At 39.2% G+C, this 14,294-nt stretch overlaps 1 long non-coding RNA gene across 1 annotated transcript; it reads right to left on the reverse strand.

Moving 5' to 3' along the window:
- Window positions 1-9,194: 9,194 nt before the first annotated feature.
- On the reverse strand, window positions 9,195-13,656 carry LOC109027233 (uncharacterized). Its single transcript, XR_002006354.4, has 4 exons — window positions 13,546-13,656; window positions 12,913-12,988; window positions 9,911-9,969; window positions 9,195-9,757 (listed from the first exon to the last, which is right to left on the reverse strand). It is a non-coding gene; the product is annotated as an uncharacterized lncRNA (long non-coding RNA).
- Between the last annotated feature and the right edge of the window lie 638 nt (window positions 13,657-14,294).

Consider the following 14,294-nt stretch of genomic DNA (forward strand, 5'->3'; position numbering starts at 1 on the left):
GTGTCCACCTCTGCTCATTTACTGAAATACCAATGACTTCTGTGCTTTTATCTCCCGCTTTATTTTCTTGCCTCAGGTTCAGCTCATACCAGACAAGCCTATGCCATATTTTCACTTGGATGTTTTCCCATCAGGACAAACTCCACCTGGCAAGGCTGAGCTCACTCTGCTCCGTCCTAGCTTAGCTTCTCCTAGAAACATTTCCCTGTTTCTGTTTGCAGTGATAACATGCTCCCCACCACACAGACTCAAAGTCATCTCGGACTCATCTTGCTCATTCTCATTTCCAATCAACTTCCAAGTTCTGTCAAACATTTCCTTAAAAGGTTTTCCCCCTCCTTTTCTTTCTATTCCTACTGTTAATCCTCCGTACCTAATCGCTCTTTAACCTCTTAACTGGTTCCTCTACAACCTCAACCACCGCATTTTGCCTGACATAGTAATGCTAGCATATTATTTTTAAATATATTAAAAAATCACATTGAAAAAATTTTAGAGACTTCGTTTTGCCAGTGGAATAAAGATTACGCAAGACCACACAGTTAGAGAGACTTAAGGTTAGAACCTGGGATTTTTTGTGCTTCAATTCTAACACTTTTTCTACTAAAGCATACTGTGTCTTATAAATTCCAGCACAGGGATACATTATTTGTCCTATTTTATCTCTAAATGCTTTAGTTCTTTATACTTTGTTTTAATCTATAAGTTGCTTCAGTTTCTTTTGGAGGTAGAAGAGATCATAAAACTTGGAAATCAAAACAAATGTTAGTTAAAATAAAAATGCTGGCTTTACATTTGGGGTGTTTGGATGGTTTCTGATTCAGAATTCTCTCAGCATTGACTGCCGCTTCCAGGGAGAGCATCTCTGTTCTGGCTGGGCTGGAGGTAGCTGTGGGTCTTGTCATGCTGTATTTCAAGAATGTCTGGATAGTTCAATATTTCAATGCTGTCAAGGAATGGAATACCATTCTATCTAGGGAATGTTAGCTAAAATACCCATTTTAACAAAGTCTAAATTAGGGTTGGAAGATTCTAACAAGGCTTGTTTATAATGTCTTCACTTGGAACTAAGAAGTATCCCACAAGGGCTCTCTAGCCGTCTTCAGGACCTAGAGGGTGGGGGAATTGGCCGACAGAAGCGGAGAACTTTGAGGAAGTGGAACTTCACTACTGTAAATACAGATGCCTGGGGAAACATGCTTCACCCCAAACCCTAGAGGAGGACTAGGCTGGGCTCAGCCTCCCGAGGACAACAGACCCTCTATATCCCATTTTGGACACAATAATTGTCTCACCTGTTAGTGGGTTTGTTTCTTATGCCACCAAGTTATAATGGATGAGAAATTAGGTCAAGATGAAGCCCTTATTTGGCAATTTTCATCTTTAATGCACTTTCCAAATGTTAACTAATTAATCTGCTTGACAGTGTTCCATTTAACAGTTGTGCACGTTTTATGTTTATAAACTCTTATAAACTCTTTATTGCTTTGATATTTCATTTCTGATTTCTTCCCTGTAGGCCAAATTCACATAATTCTTTGCTGACATGATGCCACTCCTGCCTCCGCAATCTACGTGTCTTCACTGTGGTAGATGCTCAAACAAAAAAATGAGATGAGGACATGGGAAGGAGGGCAGGAAGGAAACAGCCTCATCCTTGTATATATCAGAAATGCCACACAGAGGCAGACCTGGAGCTCATGCAGGAACTGCCTCTGACACGCCACCAAGATTGAGTGTTTAAAAACCGAACCTCAGAACACAGTGCCCGGTGCATATCAGGCACTCAGTAAATACTTGTTAAATTGACAAATTAATGTGCTGAAGAACAGCCATGCTTCCCCTTCCACTCCAGTGTATCCATCCTTCCTCCTTTTCTCCCTCCCTCTCTCTGTCTTTCTTCTCTCTGTTTCTCTCTCTCTTTTGGAAGTGGGGGTATGGCTATCCTTCAGCACATAAATTAATCCATTCAACAAGTATTTATTGAGTGTCTATTATGTGCCAGGCCCTGTTCTAAGCGCTAGGGATAGAGTGGTGAACAAAGCAGACCTCAGTCTCTGTCCTCATGGAGCCCCAACATCAGAAGCGTAGAGATCCACCTCAAACACCTCCCTCAAACATTCCAAGACACTCTTGCCTTCTTAGTCTACAGCAATCGTCAGGGAAATGAGTTCCATATGTTTATTTTTCATGGGGTAAATTGGTACTAAAGCTTTCTCATTCAAGCCTCAAGATGTGCTGCCAGGAATTATTCACCGAAGCCACGCCTCTACCATCTAGACCACTAGTTCCTGAGATTTTTTATGAACCTCATTAAGAATCTGATGATCACTATAAATCCACTGAACAGGAGAAATATATATAGGTAATATAAGTATATATTTATGTATACACACTCACATATAAATATGAAAAAAATGTGCATGCCCTTTAAATAAGTTTGTAAACCTAAAGTCCATGGGCCCTGGGTTAAGGGGCATCACCTACTCTAGAAATATCACTGTTTTATATCCTTTATTTCATTTATATTTCAGCTATCACATTTATATTTTATAGATTGGAGAATGCCAATTATTAACACTGATTCTCATAGGCAAGCGTTTTCACTTCTTTGATCTCTTTGATCATTTCTTTGAAACATCTTGGCCCTTGTTAAGGTAGAAGGACTTTAAATGCACAGAGTATTCTAGCTGTGGATATACCATTATTTTTGAGAGTAGAATATTGGTTTCTGCATCAGTTTTGAACTTTTAGTGAAATCGGTATATTGCCTTTAGGGTATAGTTTGTAATGATGGCATGCTGCATAGTATTGTAGATGGGAATCTATCATTTTCCAGGATAATTGGCATTATACTCCCCTGAATGTATTCTCTTACGCTTGCCTATAAGGAATTTCATCTGCCAGTTTTCTGCGCCCATATGCAGTATTGTGAAGTATTCAGTTTCCTCTGCATAAACGGCATAATATTTCACTATTAAAAATAACGGCGTCATGTGCAAATATGAGAATTTCATTGGAAATAATCTTTTGTTATGTCATATCATCCATTTGTGAATTGGAACAATTTAAAAAAATATTTTTTCTTGCCCTTCTCTCGTTTTTTGGAGCCATCGTCAGCTATCTTCCAAGATAAAACAGTTAATGAAATTCCACGTTTGCTCCCAAATAATGTATGGCAAAACATTAGCAGTGGACATCTCTGGTTAGCTGGATTATGAATGATTTTAATTTTATTCTCTTTGCGTCTCTGTACTTTCCACATTTACAAAGAACATATATTACTTTTGTAATAAGGCATATTATTAAATCTACTTGATTTTTCGTGGACTTTTATCAAAGTTTTACTAAGTATTTAAATGAAGACACCTACTGGATTCTTTTTTTTCATATGCTCCCTTAGAAATATTGGGGAGGTATAACCTCCCCTTCAGAAACTCTTTTGCCTTTCTAGCTGTAGATTATGTCACACTGAAGTGTACAGGGAGCCATATTCTTTGGTCTTTACTCATGAATGCCTGTCACATTACTAGTTTGCCAGTCCTCCATTAAATTGATTTGTCTACACAAGTTTCAATGGATCCAAAATTTCACCCTTGAGTTTCTTCTAAACTCTTGGGTGGAGCCCGTTTAGTTCCAGTGATTACTCAATTTCAGGAGAGAAAACTGTGACCAAATGCATTATTGATTCAGCCAAGAACATCTAGTTTATTTATTGCTGTTTGATTTTTGTACCTGTGACTGATCTGCTTCAAAAGTTAATTTAGGAGCGAGAATGTCACTAATGCCTTCCTTTATACACTTATTCATTCCGCTAGCTCCTTTTCAGATCTGAATGGACTTTTCGTATCGTGGTCATCAATCAGTTGGTTTCATCGACTTCTGCTGTCCTTGTTTCTAACAAAGATTTTATTACTGAGGTTGGTCCCTCAGAAATGTTGGCTAATTATTTTTTAGCTTTTAAAACTTTTTTTGTATATATTCTGCTATATTTGATATTCCTTATGTTTTTTTCCACTTGGGCACACTAATTTTTAATATGATGCATTTTTCAACAGTATCTTTTCTTCCTAAACTTCACTGATAAAGTCTATGGAGTTCTGTTATTGTTGTTTTTACTGTTGAAATTCTCATCTTTTGCTCTGTGGCTTACATTTTTCATGGCCTTCCAAAATATATTTTAAAATAATTTTCAAATTTTCTTTGGGTTGTTATCTCACCTTTTAAACTTTTCTTACTAACATCACTTTTAAAAAATAATTTCCTTCTCAAACTAGGGCCCCATGTCATTGATTTTTTTTTAGGCAGACTCAGTCAGTCTGGAATCATGCTTATATGGATGTTTCCAACAGGGACTTTCTATCCAGCTCATACCCATTACATGGAGCCTTGGATAGAGGGTCCTTTCCCTGTAAGTTTTAAAATGGCATGTCATAGGAAGTAGCTGTCTTAATCAAAACCTTAACTTTACATTTCCACAAATTAATGTGTAGATAACTGAAGTTCCTCATTTATGACTACTAGAGATAATTTTGCAACTTTACTACCCTCTAGTATTTCAGGCTCTGTTGTATTATTTAGATTGGGCCTGGCAAACTTTTCTATAAAAGGCCAGATCATAAAAGTTTAGGCTTTGTGGGCCATATGGTCTCCGTCGCAGCAACTCAAATCTGCAGATGTAGTGTAGACTCATCCATAGACACTATGTAAACAAATGAGAATGGCTGTGTTCCAATAAAACTTTATTTATGGACTGAAATTAGAATTTCCCACCATTTCGATGTGTCATGAAGTGTTAGTCTTCTTTTGATTGTTTCAACCATTTAAAAATGAGAACTTGAAAATTATAGAGAAATAAGCAGTGGGGCCAGATTTGACCTGTAGGCTGTAGTTTGCCAACCCCTAATCTAGATATTTAAGTATAGCATTTCTATCTGCGGTGATTCTATCATATTTTGTTTTCTTTTACAGTTTTGCAACTTGTTTTTGTTGAAGACAAGTTTGTCCAACTCGCAGCCTGTGGTCTGCATGTGGCCCAGGATGGCTTTGAATGCAGCCCAATACAAATTCGTAAACTTTCTTAAAACATTATGAGATATTTTTGTGATTTTTTTTTAGCTCATCAATCATTGGTGTTAGTGTACTTTATGTGTGGCCAAAGACAGTTCTTCTTCTTTCAATGTGGCCCAGGGAAGCCAAAAGTTTGGACATCCCTGGTTTACAATGTCTTAAAATACAAAGTCACATCTTCTCCTGTGTGCCTACACCATATCCTTCCTATACGGAGTTTTTGTTTGGCAGCAAGCGACTAGCTGGTTCCATACCTGCTAATTATATCATAGTCTTCATTTGTTGCCAAGTGTTCCCATATGGCCATTTGGTCTGGTAAGTCTTTAATGTTTATTTGAAGCAGTTTTGCATACTGAATTGGTCTTTCACTACCTCTTTCATCCATTAGTTCTTAGATTAGGGCATCTTTATTTTATTATCCTTATTTTTTTTTCAGATATACCCTCATCCTTCTCCTTGATTGCTGTATCTGAATCTTAGATGACTCAGATATTATGTTTCCATCCATTTTCCTCCCCATTCCTTACTTTTAAACTTTCTGAAACTTGCAAAATACCTTAACAGCCTTGTGCTATTTTACCTCAGATGGCAGCCTACTTTTTCTATATAGGTTCTACTTATCCCAAAAGATATGCTGGTTCTACAATTCTCTTCCTTATATCATTATCTCGTCTACATATTCAGACACTGGAAATCTGCTTATCTTTAAAATTCTTCATAGAATCTACTTTACTTGGAGCTTGGACTGAAGTCACTTGTAACTTAAATTTGGCCCAGGAGTGATTCAAACTGAGCCCCTACAATTGTTAACTATTTGTTTTCCCCAACATTAGCAGCCTGTTTTATGAAGGTTGCTGTAGGTGTTACAGCAGGCCATTATGCACATGGATCATGGCCAACACAGTCTATTTATGAGCCAGTTTATCTAACCTCATGGACCCAGCTTTTTTCCGTTCAGTAGCATCCCTTGTCTTGGAGATGTTTGGTTAGGATGAGATGACTCAGAGAATCTCCTAGGAGGTGGATTCCAAACTAAGATTCATTACTTTATTCACTATTTAGGTATTTTTCTTTGGTGTAATAAAGATAGCATTGAAATCAGATTCAAGAGGTTTGAATTTTTATTCTGGTTACAAGACTTAACCAAATAAGTTAAACCAGTCTAGACCAAGTTTCTTCTACTGAAAAACGAAGAATTTTCTGTAGTTGGCTTCCCAGACTCTACCTCTAACAGTCTAAGACTATATAGTAGATTGTATGTTAGGAGCAATGATATGCCCAAGTGGTCTGATATTTGGCATATGGAGATGTCATTTCTAGGACCATGACACTTTCATGTGAATTAAAGTCTTGCTATAGTTTGAATGCTTGTCTCCTCCAAGACCCATTTTGAAATTTAATTGCCATTGTAACAGTATTAAGAGGCGGAAAGTTTAAGAGGTGATTAGGCCCAGGAGGACATCACCCGAATGTGTGGGACTGGTGCCATTACAGAAGGGCAAATTCATCCTGCTCTTGTTCTCTTTTCCTTTTGCTTTCTGCCTCTGACACAGCAAGAAGGCCCTTGCCAGAGGCCAGCCCCTTGATCTCAGACTTCCCAGCCTCCAGAACTATGAGCCAATAAATGTCTCTTTATTATAAATTATCCAATCTGTGGTATTTTGTTATAGTAGCTCAAAATGGACTAAAGTAAATCTGAAGTTTTAATTGCTTATTTCTTTAATATGTTTCAGTGATGATGAAAATACCTGTTTGTCAGGACCTCAAAGAACTTTGAAAATTACCATCTTGACTATGCATATGAAGAATTGAAGGCACACAGAAAGGTAGAATTTGCTCAAAATGAGAAAAAAAGTACCAGGTCTCAGAATTAGTTACCAAGTTTTATAAATACTGGTTGATTGTCCCTAATCTGAAAATCTGAAATGCTCCAAAATCTGAAACTTTTTGAGAACAGAAATGATGATCAAAGGAAAGGTTCATTGGAGCATTCAGATTTTCAAATTTTTGGATTAGGGATGCTAAACCAATAAGTAAAATGCAAATATTAAAAAAAATCTGAAATCCAAACACTTTTGGTCCCAAGCATTTTGGATAAGTGATACTCAACCTGTAGTGGTTTCAGTTAGAGCAAAACATTATCATTGGTTCCTCAAAACTATTTCTAATCATAGTTTCATGATATTTAGTGTATGCTCTTTCAGGTCAAAAGTTCAAACTAATTTTGATTTTTTATTCTCAAAATGACTTTTTGTAAGAGTAATGACTATCCAAGGCAAAAGATGTCTCTTTCCTCTGGGTCCTCAGACCAAGCCTTTTTTTTTTTTTTAAATTTTTAAGTAAAGCCAGCTATTTATGTAGAAGAAATTGAATTAAATGGTGAGACACCATTCAGATTTTGGATTTGGTATCTCTGCGGGTAGAAATGAGATGACTGAATTGAGACATAGAATTAAAGTAATTCATTTCAATATTAAATAATAAAAATGGATAACAGAGTATTTTCCTACTGTGTTTTTCCTATATTAGACACATTTTGCTGGTGGGGGTGAGCATATGTCACACGTGGTAAGTTGTACTCCAGTGGCACTATTGAACATTCACAGTGAGCGTTACTTCAGTTTTGACTACTTTGCCTGTGATGTTGCCTGTTGATATTCACCTTCTTTTGGTAGCCTTCCCTCTAGACTTCTGGCTGCTTATTTTGGCTCTCTGAGTCTAGCTTTTGGCCTCTCTTCTTGGTGTCTGCTGCCTGTAGCCTAGGGTAATACCGCATGTAGGAGGCTTCCAGAAATTGGTATAGAGGGGGCTCTTTGCACAAGGCAAATTTGGGAGTGTTCTGACTTTGTGAATTTAACTTCAAACAAAGAAAACAGTCTATGACTTGGTGGCTTTTGTTGACATGGTGGCTTCTAGATACAAAAATCAAGTAGAAAGATGATCTTCTGAATGTCAACTAGCCTGGCTTATGTTTTGGTGCAATTCCTGGGTGGATTATCAGGCAGATAAATCTATGGCAAGGCATATATAAGTGACATGCAGAGGATATACAGAAGCCACCTAAAAATAATTGTCTTTAGTTACCAAAAGATAAATACTGTATGATTCCATTTGTATGAGGAACCTAGATTAGTCAGATTCATAAAGACAGAAAGGGTGGTACCCATAAGGGTCTAGGGGTGGGAGAATGAGGAGTTGTTGTACAATGGGTATGAAATTTCATTTTGTAAGATGAAAAGAGTTCTGGATTTGGATGGTAGTCATCATTGTACAATAATGTGAATGTGCTTAATGGCACTCAATTGTACTTTTAAAATTATTAAGATGGTAAATTTTATGTTATATGTATTTTACCACAATGTAAAAATATGTAAAAATAGTTGTCTTTAGTTTATTTGGTTCATGTGTAGGTGTTTTCTGCACTCATCAAAATCCAAGGTATTAGTTGATTTGCATTATTAATTTGGTGACATACCCTCATAGGAAATATAACTGCTGATGGTTGAAATTATTAGGGAAGGAAGAGGTCAAGATGGTTACTGGGAGGGCTTCCATTTCAGCTCCAAGATTTACTTTAGCATTTCCCCAAGCCATAGCTAATTGATTACTAATTCCACACTTGCAGCACGTAGAGCTTTGTTCTTTTCCTCTTTTTAATTTGAAAAATTAGAATAGCTGGAGAGATGGTGGCAATTTCATACTTCACTCAGCTTCACTCAGAATGTTCAACTTCAACATTTCCTAAATATAAGATGGATATACAACCCATTTGCCCAGTTCTAAGAGTTTGATATGTAGAAAGCTAGTTTATTGAGCTTTTTAAAAACACAGAGAATAGGCCAGGTATGGTGGCTCATGCCCATAATCCCAGTACTTTAGGAGGCCAAGGTGGGAGAATTGCTTAAGCCCAGGACTTCAAGACCAAACTGGGCAACACGGCGAGACTCCATCTCTATGAAAACAACAACAACACACACACAGAACAGAAATCGCAAGTCAACTGGTTTTTCTAAAATGCAGGCATATTTGGGCATTTCTACAGGACTCACAAAGCAGAATGTGTATCTATTTATATGAAGGACCTGGAAAAGAATTTATCTCAGTAGAAAAATTGGAGGCTCACATGTTTGGTCCAGAATGTTGGGGTTTGAGAAGGTTGACACATGACAGCCTCTTTCCCCCCATCTGAATGCTAACCCAAGTGATAAGGTGGAATAAAGGAGATAGAGGGAAAAAAATCCAGTTTTATTACAATGCTGGAAAGCACGGCTTAGGAGGGGCAATGGGGGCTTCCATCTTGAATCTCAGAATAGATAGCCTCACCCCCAATCACAGGCAATGCCATAGGCTCCCGCTGCAGGGACAGAGTGTGCCATTGAGCTTTGGCATGTGGAGAGTACACCAGAGCTTGAGTCCTGTATGGGCAGGAGCTGAGCTGCTCTTGCCCAGTATTTGCTTCCAAATTTGTCAACGAGATAAAGCAACTCTCTTTCTTAGAGAAGAATGAGGGAGGTGGAGAGTTTCCAAGAGTGTCCTCTCCCTGTTGTTTCTTCGTGTGAGAGAATGAAGCCCGGGCTCTGGAGCCTTCCCTCTTCCAACCCTCACCCCACTGTGGCACAGCTTGCTCGTCAATATCTTAGGAGATGTGTTCCTGAGTGGAGCCCAGTGCTATCATTCTGTCCAGTTCCTGTGGAACAGACTACATTAAGAGTGATGAAAAGCTAAAAGAGGAAAAAGAGAAATGCTGGGTTATTGAGAGCACAAGGCCTCACCAGCACTGGCTTTTGCAGCTTAGGCAGGAACTGGAGATGATGCTCTGAATCTACATCTATGCTCTCACCTTTGGGTGGCAGCAGCCTTCATGGTAACGTCAGCAGGCATCAGCAGCAGCACTGACAGCTTGGAAACAACAAAAACAACAATAATGATAAAAGCCAATATTAACAAGCATTTATTGTGCGCCAGGAATTCTGTTAAACAATTCACATGCATTAAATCATCCCTTTAAATGTTCTTATTATGAAAATTTGCATATTGAAAAGTAAAGTGTCTGAATAAGAATTACCCACGGATTCATCATCCACATCCAATAATTATATACGTTTTGCTGTATTTGAGTAGGTTTTTGGTGGAAGTATTTTAAACTAAGTTACAGATACGATGACAGTTCACTCCTAAATATTTCAATATACACCTCTGAAAAATAAGGACACTTACTACATAATCATACCACCATTATCACCCTTGTCAAAATTAACAACAGCTCTCCAATATCATCTAATATTCAGCTATATTCAAATCTTCCCAATTCCCCACCACGAATGTCTTTTACAGCTCATTTGCTTTAACCAGAATCAAATTAAATGTCGCATTTGATTATGATGTCTCTTAACTGTCTTTTAATATAGAAAAGTCCTCCTTCCTTTCTTTTTAAAATAGTACAATATAGCCTTTTTTTTTTTCCCAAAGAATGAATCATCACATTGGCTTTTAAAGGGACCAGAACTGTTGTCCTTTGCAATGTTCCTCCTTCTGTATTTGTCTCATTGTTTCCTTGTGGTGTCGTTTAACCCATTCCTCTATCTCTTGTATTTAAAGGCTCAATTAGATTCAAGTAAAACATTTTAGCAAGAATCCTTCATATGTGTTGCTGTATGTGTTAAGTAGCATCAAGCTGGGAGAAGTATCTACTTTCTGGTTGTCTCACCATTAATGACACTGACATTGATCATGATCTTAAGGTGGTGACAGCCTGACCTCCCACTGTGGCATTAGATCATCCAAGCCTCAGTGCTGTGGCTATCATGCACATTTGACTGGGATTAGGACTGCAGCATCTGACCCCAGATTCTTAGGCACTTCCTTCTCCTGACCCCTGTTAGCAGTGTCTTTAATCCATGTCAGAACCATGGCTGACCTTTGATGAGTGATACATTTCACCACCGTGAGCCGGTACAAGAAAAGAGGAGAATGACAGAGAACTGTTCTGGGTATTCTCAGAATCATTAGCTATAAATTTATGAGAACAGAGTCAGATTTTTTTTTTTTTTTTTTTTGGTAAACTGGTATTATAAATAAAAATGTTCTCTGTTTACATTTTCACTCTTAGGCTATTTTGGCCTGCAAAAAAATATGGTTACACAAAACCAAGCGGGTTAGTAGCCACATCCCTACCCTAGTGAGGTAGATGTGGGAGTGAGTAGCTGCTGCTGGTGAAAGACTTGCAAAGTGTCAGGTGGGTCAGAAAAACCAGATGTCAACACACCCACTGTGCACATTCTTTTTTCTCTTAATCATATATATACTGCCTTGGACCGTTCGTTCTTTTTTTTTTTTTTTTTGTATGCCTAGTGTTATTTCCCTGCATGATTGTAAACCCTCTGAAGGCAGGCTTGGTTTTTGTCTTTTAGAAACAATGTTTATGTGGGAAGATAAATATATACAACTACCCCTGTTCAAGACTACTTAGGGAAAATTGATTATATTTATCACGTGACCATGAGCCAAGGAGTCAATCTTTGAGCTCTTTCCTCCTCAGTTAGTGTTCAGCACTGGTCTGCACTGTGTGGTGTAAAGTCCGTAACAACTTGAACTGACAGCAAAAATGCCTGCAGGCTCACATACATGGGCTATGAGTAGAACACAAAACAAATACTTTTGCTCTGTCTTGGTTCTTGGTTCTTAGGGTAGCTTTGACATAGAGAAAGTCTTAGAAACAAGGAAACAGGAACTTCTTTTTTTTTTGAGACAGAGTCTCGCTCTGTTGCCCAGGCTGGAGTGCAGTGGCGCCATCTCGGCTCACTGAAAGCTCCGCCTCCCGGGTTCACGCCATTCTCCTGCCTCAGCCTCCTGAGTAGCTGGACTACAGGTGCCCGCCACCATACCTGGCTAATTTTTGTATTTTCAGTAGAGACGGGATTTCACCGTGTTAGCCAGGATGGTCTTGATCTCCTGACTTCGTCATCCGCCCGCCTCGGCCTCCCAAAATGCTGGGATTACAGGTATGAGCCACCGCGCCCCAGCTGGAAACAGGAACTTCTTAATTAAGCATGCTAGAAATGTAAAAACATGTATAAAAATAAAAATGCTTATATCTAAGTGTGTGTGTATAGGCTGGGTGCTCACGCCTGTAATCCCAGTGCTTTGGGAGGCAGACACAGGAGGACTGCTTGAGCCCAGGAGTTGGAGGCTGCAGTGGGCTGTGATCCTGCCACTGTACTCCAGCCTGAGTGACAGAGTGAGACCTGTCTCTTAGAAACACACACACACACACACACACACACACACACACATATTTGTATATATATAATGTATTTGTAAACACACAGACACACACATTCTAGAGAGAGTGACTAAATTTTCAGAGTATTCTCATTAGAATTTGATTAATTACATCAACTCATTTGAAATTTCCCCTTTGTATTTCTAATGATCTCTCTATGTGTATTTGTTTTTTCTGTCCAGTTTGGACTGTAAGCTCCTTGCAGACAGCCCTGTTGTTTTATACATTTTACTCAACACAATACTGTGGGCATAATTTGTGCTCAAGGAACGCTTATGCCAGAATCACAATAATGGCCCCACATTAACTATTCTGAGGATGCCAGAGTCTGGTCAGCATTTTACTGTTTCAGATGGTATCTGACTTCCACATAAGATTAAGCCTGCATAGTTCTTTTATTACTCTGTATTTTGGTCACCCGTTACTATTCTACACCTCCAAGCATTTTCTGCTAAAGAAGCTGACTTAGCAAACCCATGAAGATATTTTTCATTTCCTTTGATGGAGCATAATGCTTTCGTATATAAACACAATAACACAGTCATTACATATGCACTTACATTATTGTAGCGGCTGTGTGCTCAGCAACACTCGCAGCCAGGCAGGGAGCCCAATAGTTCTCTTTTCCATTCTGATCTAAATTATGGTCATAATAAAAGAGTTTTCAATCAAGGTAAATACAATTTCGTCCTAGCATAACATCTATATTCCTGCTCTCTCTCTCTTTTTTTCAAAAAAATTCTTTCCTTTTATTCTAGGTCACTCACCCTGATACGCATGAGATTGTCCTCTGGCGGGGATAACAGCCTTGCTCCTCAGTGAACTATAACAACGGCTGTAAATGCATCTCCTGTAACATACCTCTGTGATTTGCAAAAGTGGGAATAAATCAATGCAGGGAAGAGATGCCACGTTAACCCAGAAGCTAAATGTTACATCATGTAGTGCGAGGCTGGGGAAGAGAGAGCCTGCTTTTTCCTGGCAGTACGATATCTTTGCGCTCGTTGCCTCCGCCACAGCCCCATTAAAACAATCATTCTGAATCTGCGGGAAATTGTCACCTCTTTCTTTCCTGCCATGGCAGCTGGTATTGGAGGCTGCAGACATTGCTCATTCCCTTCAAGGTTCTTAGCACACACGCAAAACAGAAAATGAAGCTTAATTTATTAAAAAAAAAAAAAGTGTCAGCTTACCCTCAGGCTCAGCGCAGGCACCAGGGAAAAAAGAAAAGATAAATGCCTCTAGGTGAACTGGCACCGACTCTAATTCTCCACTCACTCTGCTGCTCCACTGTATGTATCGCATTAATCATGCTGGATGGGTAGACGTTTCAAAAACTTAAGCAATTTTAAAACAAAGATGCACCATTTTACAAATACAATAACATAACTTTATTTTGTGATTCTTTCTTTGTACCAGCAGTGAATCTGAAAAATGTGCTGCAGATGTTAGTACAAATAATTAATGCCCGGGTCGGGGACGGGAGGGAGAAGCATGAGGAAACAGACAAGTGTGGGCAGAAGAGGGGCCATGGCTGCCTTCTGCTTTCTCCTCTTGTGATCTTCCCCAGATCCTGGGTCACCTTTGATGACCTGGGTGATGTCCCTGGGCTCCTGCTTCTGAGAACTGAGCCCTGCTTTGGTTCTGACTACCTTGTTCTCCTGTGAGTTTAGGAATCTCTAGTCCCGACACCCAGGCCTGTGACTGGCGCCCTGTCTCCTGTGTTTCATCTTCCTGATAATGACACTAGCCATCTTCAGTCCAACGTGCTGTCCGCATGGGGTATCCACTATCCTGCCCTTCCCTTTCCTGGCAAGGGCCTAGCTCCTCCAGGAAGTCTTAGTGTCCACTGTGGCCTGGCCCACGACTCTTCCTTGGGCACTACACTCTCGCTGCATGCCCGGCTGCTTTTGCACCCCAGACTGGGCCTGCCTCCCTGCCC

This window comes from Gorilla gorilla, chromosome 5 (assembly GCF_029281585.2).
Source record: "Gorilla gorilla gorilla isolate KB3781 chromosome 5, NHGRI_mGorGor1-v2.1_pri, whole genome shotgun sequence".
Classification (NCBI taxonomy): domain Eukaryota; kingdom Metazoa; phylum Chordata; class Mammalia; order Primates; family Hominidae; genus Gorilla; species Gorilla gorilla.